We start from the raw sequence: 13349 nt of genomic DNA, 5'->3' as shown, positions 1-13349 counted from the left end.
CTTGGGAGAGAAGTGCCTCGATCCATGATTCTACTTTGGGCACTGCGCTGTGATACAGTCTCTTGGTAACTTTTCGATTTCAAGGGCAATATTTGTCTGCTATAACTTTCTCAACCAGCCTGCCTTCTTGCTTATCTTATCTTTCCAGATGCCATGGTCAGAAGAGGTACCTTAGAGAACCATAGGTGCATTAGCTCTTATCAGCCTCATCTCCTCTGGCTACACAGATGTGTGAATGCTGCAGAGAGAGACTGGCCATTTTGACACACGAATGAGTGTCAGCTATTTGTCCCTTGCAGCTGCTGAGCTAAATGCTCCCAAACAAGGCAGAGAGAAAAGAGGCAAACTGGAGATTTGCTCCATGTCCTTCAGACATGGGGCAGGGTCGGGGGGGAAGGTGCTGAGAATGTGGTGTGTGTACAGGGTGATTGTCATGGTTACCTCTCTGACAAAACAAATGGCACCACTTAATGATGGTCACCCAAAGAGCCCTGGAAAAGTGTGTGTTAATCAGCTGGCTGCCAGCGGAGCTAGGTCCCTGCGATGTGAAGCAGAAGCCTTCGCAGGATCACAGCCAGCCCCCAGGAGCTGGAGGGGAACGCTGGAGCTTTCGCAGAGGGACACATGTTGCTGCAGCTTGCAGGGTAGGAAGCCCCCGAGGACTTAGCTGTGGGGTGTGGGGGTAGCAATGGAGCCCGGACCCCCCTGGGAGCATGGGCAGGATGCGCACTGGGGGCGGGGGGGAGCTTGCTGGGATAGTTAAATGCCACATGTTGCTGAGGTTTCTTCGTGTGCAGAGCTCGCCTCCCCCCCCGCGCCCCATGCCTGTCTGCCTCCTGATCCGGCTGTCTCGCTGGCTGCCAGAGACAAAAAGAGGCTGAAGCGGTGCCCGCTGCCGCCTCCCCGCTTGTCCGGGCTCTCCGGGCAGCCGCTCGCCCCAGCAGCCGGGCTTGGACCATGGCCGGAGCCGGCAGGCGCGTGTGAAGTTGATCCCGGCCCCGCCACCTCTCCTCCCTCCAGCCAAGGTAGGAGAAGCAGCCGGCTACTCTCCGAGGCTCCTTCCGCGCCCGCTCCCAAGGCGCGCTGGCCGCTGCGCAGGGCCCGGGGCGCGGGAGAGCGGGGGGAGCGTGGGCGCATTTCCCAGGCGCTGCGCGGTGTCTCGTCGCAGCGCGCAGCGCTGTGCTGTTAAAAATCCCGGTCACAATATTTCTGCGCGCACGAAATGCGCAAAGTGCCGCTCTCCTGCCCTGCCTCTCCCCGCTGCAGGGCACGGACGTGCTCCCAGCCCCCTGGGCCGGGGGGCAGAACAGGCAGGGGCGGGTGACAACCGGCGGGGGTGGGGGAAAGGAATATTGGGGGCTGGGGAGAAAAGCCCAACAGGTCTCTTCCCTTCTGCCCCGCTCTCTGTGCGGAGAATGAATTTCACTAGCCCCTGCTGGGGGGTGCGTGTGTGTGTGTGTGTGTGGGAGGGTTAGATTCACTAGCCCCTGCTGGGGGGTGCGTGCGTGTGTGTGTGTGTGTGTGTGGGTTAGATTCACTAGCTCCGTGTGTGTGTGTGTGTGTGTGTGTGTGTGTGTGTGGGAGGGTTAGATTCACTAGCCCCTGCTCTGTGTGTGTGTGTGTGTGTGTAGAGGTTAGATTCACTAGCTCCTGCTGGGAGGTGCGTGTGGGGGGAGAGGTTAGATTCACTAGCTCCTGCTGGGAGGTGCGTGTGGGGGGAGAGGTTAGATTCACTACCCCCTGCTGGGGTGTCTGTATTGGGGGTAGATGGGGAGGTGCCGGGTGCTGCACAGGGCACCGCTTGTGCTCCCTGTGGCATGCAATGACCTTGCCAGGGCACAGCAGGCAGTGCAGGCGGGGGGGGGGGGGGGGAGGGTTGCATTACACAGCTCTGGGGGCAAGCCCTGGGAGCCAGCCCAGGGCAGCGGGGCAGGGCTAAGGGAGGGAAGGCAGCCCAGCCCCACTCTGCAGTGCTGCTAGGCTTAGCTCCTGCAGCACTTGGCCGGCGGCTCCCCCTGCCAGCAGCCCCCCAGGGCCAAGGGCTTTACTTGCAGTGGGTTTGATTTGCTCCATCCTCTCTCAGGAACCCTCTGCCCCTGCCAGCTGCTGCGGGCCGCTGGGGCCAAGAGCTGGCTTCCCCCTGCAGTGACTAGGGCCTGGTTTCTGCACGAGTGTGCCGGCACCCTGCCGCCATCCAGCGTGGCATGGGAATGCTGCCCAGCAGGTTTTTAAATCCCCACTGTGGCAAGCTTGCTTGGCAGCAATAACGAGCCTTGTGGATAAGGGAGAAGCGGTGGATGTGATATATCTAGACTTCAGTAAGGCATTTGATACAGTCTCGCATGATATTCTTATAGATAAGCTAGGAAAGTACAATTTAGATGGGGCTACTATAAGGTGGGTGCATAACTGGCTGGATAACCGTACTCAGAGAGTAGTTGTTAATGGCTCCCAATCCTGCTGGAAAGGTATAACAAGTGGGGTTCCGCAGGGTTCTGTTTTGGGACCGGTTCTGTTCAATATCTTCATCAACGATTTAGATGTTGGCATAGAAAGTACGCTTATTAAGTTTGCGGATGATACCAAACTGGGAGGGATTGCAACTGCTTTGGAGGACAGGGTCAAAATTCAAAATGATCTGGACAAGTTGGAGAAATGGTCTGAGGTAAACAGGATGAAGTTCAATAAAGATAAATGCAAAGTGCTCCACTTAGGAAGGAACAATCAGTTTCACACATACAGAATGGGAGGAGACTGTCTAGGAAGGAGTATGGCAGAAAGAGATCTAGGGGTCATAGTGGACCACAAGCTTAATATGAGTCAACAGTGTGATACTGTTGCAAAAAAAGCAAACGTGATTCTAGGATGCATTAACAGGTGTGTTGTAAACAAGACACGAGAAGTCATTCTTCCGCTTTACTCTGCGCTGGTTAGGCCTCAACTGGAGTATTGTGTCCAGTTCTGGGCACCACATTTCAAGAAAGATGTGGAGAAACTGGAGAGGGTCCAGAGAAGAGCAACAAGAATGATTAAAGGTCTTGAGAACATGACCTATGAAGGAAGGCTGAAGGAATTGGGTTTGTTTAGTTTGGAGAAGAGAAGACTGAGAGGGGACATGATAGCAGTTTTCAGGTATCTAAAAGGGTGTCATCAGGAGGAGGGAGAAAACTTGTTCACCTTAGCCTCCAATGATAGAACAAGAAGCAATGGGCTTAAACTGCAGCAAGGGAGATTTAGGTTGGACATTAGGAAAAAGTTCCTAACTGTCAGGGTAGTTAAACACTGGAATAGATTGCCTAGGGAGGTTGTGGAATCTCCATCTCTGGAGATATTTAAGAGTAGGTTAGATAAATGTCTATCAGGGATGGTCTAGACAGTATTTGGTCCTGCCATGAGGGCAGGGGACTGGACTCGATGACCTCTCGAGGTCCCTTCCAGTCCTAGAGTCTATGAGTCTATGAGTCTATGAGCCCTGAAAGCTGAAGCCAGGGCCTGGGCAGGACAGTCGCAGCCCACAGGCAGCAGCTGATGGAGCTTCTCCCCCTCTGTCCTGAAAAGACACCCCCCCACACACACAAGGGTGAGAGCACAGGGACATCTCCTGGGCCCCCTCAGGCCCTGAGCGCTTTGCTTAGACTAGCCTTCCAGGGGGCCAATTAGCATCAATGTTGGTGGCCGCTAAGTGATGGTTGAAGGGACAGTGTCCCATGCGTCTGAGGCCCGGGGCTTTCTGCTTGCATCTCAGAGGAGCTGGCTGCACAGGGCGCAGGGACGCACCTGCCTTTGTTCCCGTGGGATTATGTGCAGGTGCCTGGCTCTGGGAACCAGGAGCTCAGAGCACCAGGTTGGCCTCCCAGGACAGAGATGAATGACACCCACTGTGCTTGCAAGAGCATGTCGCAGCCCGGTTGTGGCAGGCAGCAGCAGCCTAGAACCCCCCCCCTGCTAGGTTCAGGCAGAGCTGCTGGATGGTTGGGATCAGAGAGCAGGGGCTCCTGGGGAGGCTGCAGATTGCTCCTGAAAATCTGCTGGCAAAGACTCACTTTCCCACCTACAGTCTCGGGCCACCTGGGTCAGGGCTGGAAATGAAGGGCCGGACCCCCGGCTCCCATCCTCATGGGCTCTAGTGCCTTATGGGCATACAGGTGCATGTAAGACCACCCCTGCTCCCTCCTGCCAGCTTGTAAGTGACGTAACAGACCTGGCTCTTGACTTAGCCCAGGGCAGCCTTCCAGCAGGGCACACGTCTGGAGTGGGGCTTCTGCGTGGGAAGAGAGATCCTGAAGTCAGCTAGGAACCATGTCTGCAGGGCTTTTACTAGGTCTGTTTCTGTGGGATACAGCCTGGCAATGACCCTTCCCAGGGAGCACACCGCTTTTCCCTATGAAGCAGGGCCTGGGATAGATCTAGTGAAGAAGGTGCCTAGGGTTAAATAATTTAATGCTTCAAGTGCCTCTTTCACCAACCATCCTCACTGCTGGCTTGCAGCACATGGGAAACAAAGCACCTGGCCCTGCCCCTTCCACCACCTCCAGCAACTTGAGGAGAGGAGGCCAAGCTGCCATAGCACTGAAAGGGAGGCCTGCAGATGCTGCAGCCTGCTGCTCTGCCCATCAGCGCCTGCCTGCCCCACCCCACCTTGGAATCTGAAGAATCACTATTGGGAAAGCTTGTGCAGCATGTGCAGCTTCTGACCTCAGTCAGTGGCGATCCACTCCCCAGATCAGGCAGGAGACCCACCACCAGGCTGGCCAACCCACCCAGCGCCATAGGGGACAACATGCATCACCAGCTGACCCAGAAAACTTTTAAGGGAGCCCTGTGTTGTTACTGTTTTGTCAGCACATCACCACATTCCAAGACCCACCACTAGAATGCAGCCCCTGCCTTGGAGGTGAAATGCAGCAGCTGTTTTTAACAGCACACAGCAACACAGAGATACCAGATCCAAGCAAAATTACAAGGCGAGGCTAAGGCTGTGTCTACACTGCAAGCGAAGGCACAAGTAGGCATACCCGTGCTTGCTCTACCCTGGGTAATAAGAGTAGTGTAGACAGGGTAGCAGGGGTTAACAAGCTCACCCAGACGTGCTCTGGTGTCTAGCCTGAGCTGGAGTGGAGCCCCTGCTGCCGCCTGCGCACTACCATTACCCATGCTAGCCTGGGTATCCCTACCCATACTACAGTCACATCTCCATGCGCGTTTGCAGTCCTGCCTAAAGGTAGGTCTACACGGGAACTGGAGATGTAGTTTCCAGCTGAGGTAGGTATTAGCTAGCACTGATTGGGCTAGTATACTAAAAATGGCAGCTGCACAGGTGGCAGGACAAGCGAGCTGCCCCGGGGGCAATCCCCAGGTATGTACTGGGGCACTGGCTCACCATGCCACCCCGTGGCCAGGGCTGAACTGCTATTTTTAGCACGCTAGCTGGATCCAAGCTAGCATGGGCATATCTACCTGAACTGGAAATGAGACTTCCAGCTCCACGTTTCACTGGGCGTCTGGCAAGGCTTGACCTTGCTTACCTCCGACTTCTGACAAGGACAGATGGCTGAAGGGAACATCCTGTGCTATATAGCAAAGGCACCATTTGGCATCTGTGCTGGTGGCGGTGAGGGTCTGAGTGGCTTTGGAGACCAAACCTCTCTCATCCCTAGAGGGTGAGCTTTCCAAAAGAAGGTTGAGGTGAATTGGCTTGGCAGTGGTGGGAAGCTTATCCAATTACTGCTTATGTTTTACTGGTTCTGCAGATGAACAGGGCTTCATTTTCCAGTTCCATCCCGTGGGAACTGCCGCTGAATTCACTTTGACATGATAGTAATAATGAATGGCCATAATATATCAGGTCCGTTTTGTTTTTAGTCTAGACAACAGAACCCGGGAGAGATGCTCATAGATCACAAGAAATGCCCAATTGTAATCATCCTGACAAGCCACTGGATGTCAGTGTTGATTGATACAAATGAAGCTGAAGGAATATTTACCCAGCGGAAGAAAACCTGTCTCTCTCTTCATCAAGGCAGCTTGAATGTGGAGGAGATCTGGAGGTGTGATCTCCTCACATCTCAGGGCTATGCCTGGTCTGTTCCTGGACAAGAGACCTCCGATGAAACCCATGTGTTCCAGTTAATGAAGTCACTAGTCCCTTAGTCATTATTGATCCAGTACCCAAACCTGGCATTAGGGAGGTGGTATGCTGTCATGGGGCTCATCTTTCTGAAAAGATTTACAACGGAGTTCCTGCGTGCTTGTGGTCATTAAACATCCCAGTGAACTTTTTGCAACAGTAGGAGCAAAAGCCTTGGTATCTTGGCCTATTTCTGGCTGGGTAATTACATTCCACCTGGCTAAAATTTCCCCTGTCGTTTCAATTGGATGCAGTATTTTTCACCTACAGCCCTAAACTGTTGGATAGCATTCTTATGTGCTGTTAAAGAGCTTCTGGGTTCCACTGTAGGAAGGGCTGCACTTCTGTGATGTGGCACACGGCCCTTCTCCATTTAATTCCAACTGGGGGGGTTTTGTTGAAATTCATTGAGTTACTTCTGAGAGTAGAACTCTGGTTCCCAGAGCTCAGCAGGGAGATGCGGCTGTAACCTGTGTGGAGCCCAGAAAAGGTGTGGCAAGATAGTGGCTTGTGGCAGGGGCCTGTCGGGCATTGCCTGGCTTAGTTCATGCACAGAGACAGTTTAATTTCAAATCCGCTCTTTACCGGAAGCCAAAAGCCTGGTGTTCAGACTCTCTGACCTTCTTATTACTTGCATTACAGTAGCACGGAGGAGTCAGTCAGGAGCAAGCTGCATTGTGCTAGGTGCTGGATAAATATACATGAAGACAAGGCCCTTGTCCGATCAGGGTCTTCTCCATCTTTGCCTCCCCTGATGCTAAAGGCTGGGGACAGCAGTGGGGAAGTGCTGAAGACAGCAGGATGCATTTTTGGAAGGGGGGTTGATTTAGGGTCTAAAAGTCCCGCCCTGTCCCATCATCCCGAGCGCAGACTAGCAGAATAGGGCTCACTTTAAATGCGAGCTCAGTTGCAAATATTAAAGTTATCAATTGATTATTAATGCTGCCGTTCCAAAGCCGAGCGGTCAGCCTGGATGCAGTTACAACCAACTCCTTGCCATTCCTAAATTCTGGCGTCCTCCCCGACAGGACCCAGACTGGGGTGCACAGTGGCTGGCTTAGCCTGCAAGCAGGACCAGCCATTCAGAGAGCAGCAGCCACTATGGCAAAGGTATAAAACAGAAGGGAATGTTCCTGCAAGCAATCCCATATTGGTGGCCTGAGGAGTCACACTCCATTGTATCTACTGGCCCATTCGCTAGGCTGTGGCATCATTATTATGAACTGTACTGCAGTAGTGTCTAGGACCCATTGCGCAGACATAGAAACAAACACACAAAAAGACCAAGTTCTTTTGTGCAAGGACCAAGTGCTCTTGCTTACCTGCAATCACAATCCAGTCTGTCTTTCTCTTGACATTTAATGCAAGCAAACAAACCCTAAAGAGATCGATCTACCCTCTCTCTTTAATAGAGTAGACATTTAGGAGAGGCTTTTAAAGGCTTAAAGATGCAGATGGGATTTTCAAAAGTGCACCCATCTGCATCTGTAAGCAACTAACCTTTAAAAACCTGGCCCTTAGAATCTAATCCAAAGCTCACTGCAGTCACTAGAAAGACGTCAGCGACTGGCAAAAGCCCTCGCTGCTGTGCAAAGTGGGCATAAACTGCTACTTTCAAGCTTGTTAGTGTGTAATAAAATTTATTCTTGAAAACAAAGCTCTGTACTTTGCATGTCACTGCTGCCCTTCTCGCTTATCAATCCATCAAGTCACACGCCCATAAAACTCCCCCACCTGAGGAACATCCATCCACCATAAAACCATCCAGAGTGTCAACCTGCCACATGAAAAGCACAATAACTCACACCTCCATCGAACTCCCTCAATATTATGTATGCAGAGGATCAGACCATTAACAATACAGGAAAAGGCACCTCAGCAACATCACTGCATCCAGGAGTTTGCCAGACAAACCACAAGTGAATCTGCACTTCCCTGCCCCACTGGCAGTTCCTCACCATCAGTTTGAAAGCAGATTCATGAACATGCCTGATGTATGGAGCATGCTGGCTGGCCGTGTATAGGGAACGCCAGTCCAGCTGCTGGAGCACTGTAATCTTCATTTACTTTCTGTTATGCAAAATGTAGCAGGTAGATATGATGATCCCTGTGTTAGTCAATGGACAGTCATTGCTGATCAGATATCCCTACTTTACTTTTGGTTACAGCTGTGCCAATAACTGATCTTTCAGTTACTTCACTGGCTGAACTGAAAAACTGGAGTAGAAAAACTAAAGCAAATTTTTGGCCAACTTAAAAAAAATGTTTTGGGTCAAATGCAATGTTTTGGATGTTTTTGATCTTTATGTAATCTTTTTTGTTTACAAAAATTGCAGTAAATTTTAAGACAAATAGATGTGGCAAATTGAAAATTTTTGCTTAGAAAATGTCAGAACAAGATTTTTTTTGTTTGTTTTGACTGAAACAATTCAGTGAATTTGGATCAAATTCACAGAATTTTGTAGTTGACCCAAATCTGCATTTTTTGGAACCCCCTCCCAAAGCCAAATTTGAATGAAACTTTCCCCCCAGCGCTACACTCAGTCTTTGCTGCGCGTGTAAGTGAATCTGTATCTCCTGGCGGATTTGTAATTAGGGGAGCACGGTAAAAGGGAGCGTGCAAGGACACAACCAGCTCAGTGTTTTGGGGTGGAATGGGGCTGCCTTTTGCTCTCCTGGGGAAGGTCAGCTATCATTCCAGCTCAGTGTCTGGAGTACAGACGAGGCCAGAAGGTACCAGTCGTAGGGTTCAGACAGCAAAGTGCAGAGCACAGAAGCAGAGAGCACAGTGGAAAGCATGGTAGGCAGAGTTCCTAGCTAGCGGAGAGCAGAGTGTGGAGGGCAGTTTCTCTCCACTGCTCCTTACCAAGTCACTACAAAATCCTTGCAGTGCTGTGTGACTGAGGACTCAGAGAAGGGTAGAACCATCCTTCCCATCATTTTCATGTATAAAAATTCTCTCTTTTGGTCCTCCTAGTCTCTCCTCTCCAGTGCATATACTTGATGGCATGCTTGACACAATCTGCAGCATGCAGTCGTTCCATTCAGCTGTGATCATCTGCATGGTGCCTTGCAGAGCAGCTTTTGGCATCGTCTCTTTGCTGTACTAAGGGCCTCGGAAGGTGAAGCAGCGGAAAGAGTCGTCGGCACGATTCCTTGGTTACGATGCAGCGTTTGTGCCTCTAGGGCCCTAATGCAGGTCTGAGGAGGTGCCCCCACAGATGAGAGCAGCGTGAGGCAGATAATAACCAGTCCCCTCGTAGACTGGTTACGGAAGCAGCGTGGCCCAGTGGATTGGGTATTAGGCTGTGAGGGCTTGTCTTCACGTACAGCGCTACAGTGGTGTGGCTGTAGCACTTTAGTGAAGATGCTACTACGCTAATAGGAGAGCTTTTCCCATCGGCGTAGTTAATCTACCTCCCCAAGAGGTGGAAGGTCGGTATAACTACATAGCTCAGGGGTGTGGATTTCTCATCGTTATACCCATGTAGACTTGGCCTGAATCAAGAGACCCATGTTCTAAAACTGGTTCCGCTGTGTGCCCTTGGCTGAGTCACTTTCCCTCTCTATGGTCTGTTCAGATGGTGAACTTTTTGGGGCAGGGACCGTCTCTCGCCATGAGTTTAAACATGCAGCACCTAGCGCACAGGGGATTTCTAACAACAATAACAAGGCTGCAATGGACAGGCAGGGAAATGGTCAAACAGAGAAGTGGTGGGGCCGTTAGGTAACCCAGGGATCTGCTACCATGTGCAGAGGGACTCCTCTGTTTTCTAAGATCTTAAATGCTTCATCCGGGTTGGGAGGAGAGGGGCCACAGACTAAACCTATTCAAAATGCACTAATAGCCCCTTCCCTTGAACACATAACAGAAGGGTTGAATGTGTTTGCAGGTGGATTTGGTGCCTTTTTCCAAGGGGAGCTTTAAAAACCTGGTAATCTGCAGCCTAAGCATGCCAATGCCTTCCTGCAGGCAGTGGATATAAACAGCCATGTATACAGCAGGGGATGGAGGAATCTGAGTGTTCTAAGAGGCTTGGTATGAATAACTGCCCATAGCTAGTCCTAGTGTCTCTGGAGCTCCATCTCCACAGTTCCTACAATAGACCCTGACTCTCTTCTCAACCTTCTCATTGCCCCCAGCTCTCCCCACACCTCTCCAGTGGGTTCCCAGCTTCCTTACAGCGATCAGATTCTCCAAGTGACAAACCAGGACAGTTGCTGCAGGGGAAAAGGGACATACAAGGTCAGATAGGAAGGTTTTGGCTGGGGGAGGGGAACCAGTGGGCTCATGGAGGAGGTGGAAGAAATACAGGTTGACTCCCAGTGCCAGGTCAATCTGAATACTTCCACCTATCGCTCCCAAATTCAGAACTGGCTGCAGCTTGAGCATCCCCCTCATAAGAGGCAGGACTTGGGTGTCCTGCCTAGAAAGGGGTTTCTTTAGTGAGGCTGTTGGACAGAGACAGACCTTGTGGTTCTCTCTGGTTCCCTAGCTCCCAGGCTGGGCCTGCAGAAAGGAGGCCCGTGTTGTGGGTGTGGGCCTGAGGCATTGTCTATTCCAAGCCTCTCGGGCCTGGCTAGTAAAACATGTTCATCTTTCAGTTCTGGTAACAGCCACAAAGAAGGCTCATCCCCTTGGAAGAACAAAGCTTCTTGTAGCTACTGGTATGACCTGGGAGGGAGGGGGATGGGACAAGGACGGGAAGCCAGTAGGAGCCTAATGAAAAATACACAGCTTGGGAATGACTGATGGGGCGTGCGGGTTTGAAGCCGGCTACGGGGATGCTGTCGCTGCTGCCCACTTGACTGTGAATGAGCCCAGGAGTGCTTTGCTCTGCTGGGTCCTGGGGGAATGAGAAACCCTTCTCTTCTGAGAGCCATTGAGTCCTTGTCAATGGCTCCGAGCGCTAGGAGCACTTAGTTAGCACTTAGCCTCCCACAGCCGCTCCGGGGAGCCGAGCCACCGCAGGCAGGCAGTGTGGAGTCTGCTCTGGGGGGGCGGGTGTGTGTGTGTTATATCTCCATGCTAGTAGGATTCACCAGTCCTAGTGGCCACCAGGAAAGGTTGGGAAAAGCAGAGGGACAGCCTGGAAGCCTTTTCATGCCTAGGTACAGAAGATACTCTCAGCGATGGGTGTGCAGGAAGAGCAGTGGGTGGGGCGGATGTAGGTGGAGCTGGGACAACCCCCCACCCCACTTTTCATCTCCTTCTCCCCACTCTTCAGGAGGAAGGCTTGTGGCGAAGGCAGTGGCCTGGAATGCAGGAGCTCAGCTTAGCCACTGACTCCACGTGTGAGAGTCACTTGCTCTCCCAGGGTGCATCTAAACTGCGATTAGATGCCCATGGCTGGCCCAAGCCAGCTGACATGGGCTCGAGGGTCCCAGAGCTCACTCTGCAGCCTGAGCCTAAATGTCTACACCCACATTAAACAGCCCCACGAGCCCGAGTCACCTAACTGCAGGGTCTAACTGCAGGGTAGACATCCCCTCAGTTCCCCTGCTGTAAAGTCAGGAGGAGGAGGAAGATCTCTGGTGGAGGGGGTCACTCCCCAGCCAGTCCATCCCCACATGGCCAGTGTGACGCAGAAGCCTCTGCTATAGTAGCACCTCCTGTCAGAGACCCTGTGGCCATTTGCCCCTTCTCAGGACTCACCCTCCAGGCAGATCACTCACAGTACTCACCCCTACAGAGTCCAATAACCAGTCAGTCTAATGACCTTATGCCAGGCCTTCAGCCCCACCCTGGGCCCAGCAGCCCATAACCCCTTGCAGCAGGAGGGTTTTTACACCTCTTTTCCTGCTGGCAGGGAGGAGAACACAAACCTGCCCTCTCCTATGGGCTCCAGCCCAGGGACCCTGTTCTAAGCAGCTAAGGTTGGCTGCCCCAGACACATTGCTGCTTTCCTGGGCCTCTTCCTACCTTCCTCTGCCTCTGGCCCATCTCCCAGAGCAACTCCTTCTAGTGCTTTGTCAGGAGCAGGGTGAGGGTGCCAGCCACTTCCTGCCCACTTCACAGCTGAGACAGAGTCCTCTTCAGGCTCCCTGGCCACCGCTTTGAGCTTGGTCTGCAGCTCTTACCCCAGCGGTTGATAGTCTGCTAATTAGCCACAGCTGAGAAGGTCTCAACCCTTTATTAGTGGTTGCAGGGTGGGGTTTATAGGTCCCATCACACCTCCTTTTCTCCCAGGCTTGTCTATATGGAGTGTAAGCATTTAGCCCAATGGGGCCCTGAGGCTGCATGCAGCTCCTAAGTACTGTCACAAAATAATAACTATGGACCCCAGCCTTCTCCCCAGATGGGATTGTTATAGTTTGCAGCGCCATGGTGCCTAGGAACCCATGTCCTGACTCAGGGCCCTGCCGTACTAGGTGCTGTGCAAACACAGAACCAAAGAACAGAACATGTAGAGTGTCCCCAGAGAGCTGACACTCTACATGTGGTCTTGAGAACCCACCTACATTCTCCCCCAGCAGCAGAATCACGGCTGTCCCGCTTCTCTGAGGTAGCTGCGGAGAGTGTTCATTGCAGACCCTCATGTACTGCCATGGTGGCCAGAGCACTTTGATTATTGCTCTCAGGGACTGTGAATCAGCAAACCATAGTGCTAGAAGTTGTGATGGATGCAGCTAATATAAATGATCTCATCCTTTTCTAAGTCCCTGCACTTGTCGTTGTCTTACATCCTCTGTCTGGCCCTTTGGGAAGATGAGAGACAAGGCCGCTACGGAGCAAATGTCCCCTGTAGCTCTTCTTGACTCTCGAACACAGCCTGTGCTGCCTCCTAGCACCTCACCGCACAGGGCCCCTATGTGCTGGCTGGGGTTAAGCAGGCACAGAAGACACCGTTGGCTATGCTACAGCTGCTCCTTCCTTGGGGGAAGCTCCCTCCCAGCTTCCACCTGGCCAGAAGAGGAGGCCAGGCACTTGATTCTGACCTCACCCCACTTAGCCTAGCGTAAATCAGGAGTAGCTCTGCTGAAGCCAATGAAGCTGCACTTGTATAAGTGAGGGGAAAATCAGGTCTCAGGACTGGAGACTGAACTCACCTCTCCAATGTGGCACAGCAGAGAAATCCCATCCGCCAGGCCTAGCTTACTCCTCTGTCCTCCTTTCTAACCTGTCTCCTTCCTTCTATTTTCCTTTTTCACTCAGTTCTTTCTTCCATTTTCCTCCCTTACGGCAGGTGATTCAGCCTCCTTCCTCCCCGACCTGGCAGAT

The 13349-nt window shown here is 52.2% G+C and overlaps 1 protein-coding gene across 1 annotated transcript in view; it reads left to right on the top strand.

Annotated features, from left to right (window-relative positions):
- The first annotated feature begins 991 nt into the window (after positions 1-991).
- Positions 992-13349, top strand: part of VWA5B1 (von Willebrand factor A domain containing 5B1) — a 75982-nt gene continuing 63624 nt past the window's right edge. Inside the window, exon 1 of the mRNA XM_050931121.1 lies at positions 992-1025. The gene's annotated coding sequence lies outside the window, so the exon portion shown is untranslated. The remainder of the gene's footprint in view (positions 1026-13349) is intronic.

The sequence above is a fragment of the Gopherus flavomarginatus genome, chromosome 21 (assembly GCF_025201925.1).
Source record: "Gopherus flavomarginatus isolate rGopFla2 chromosome 21, rGopFla2.mat.asm, whole genome shotgun sequence".
In the NCBI taxonomy this organism is placed as follows: Eukaryota; Metazoa; Chordata; order Testudines; family Testudinidae; genus Gopherus; species Gopherus flavomarginatus.
Note: the sequence above shows the minus strand (reverse complement) of the source record. Positions and strands in the feature narration are given on the sequence as shown.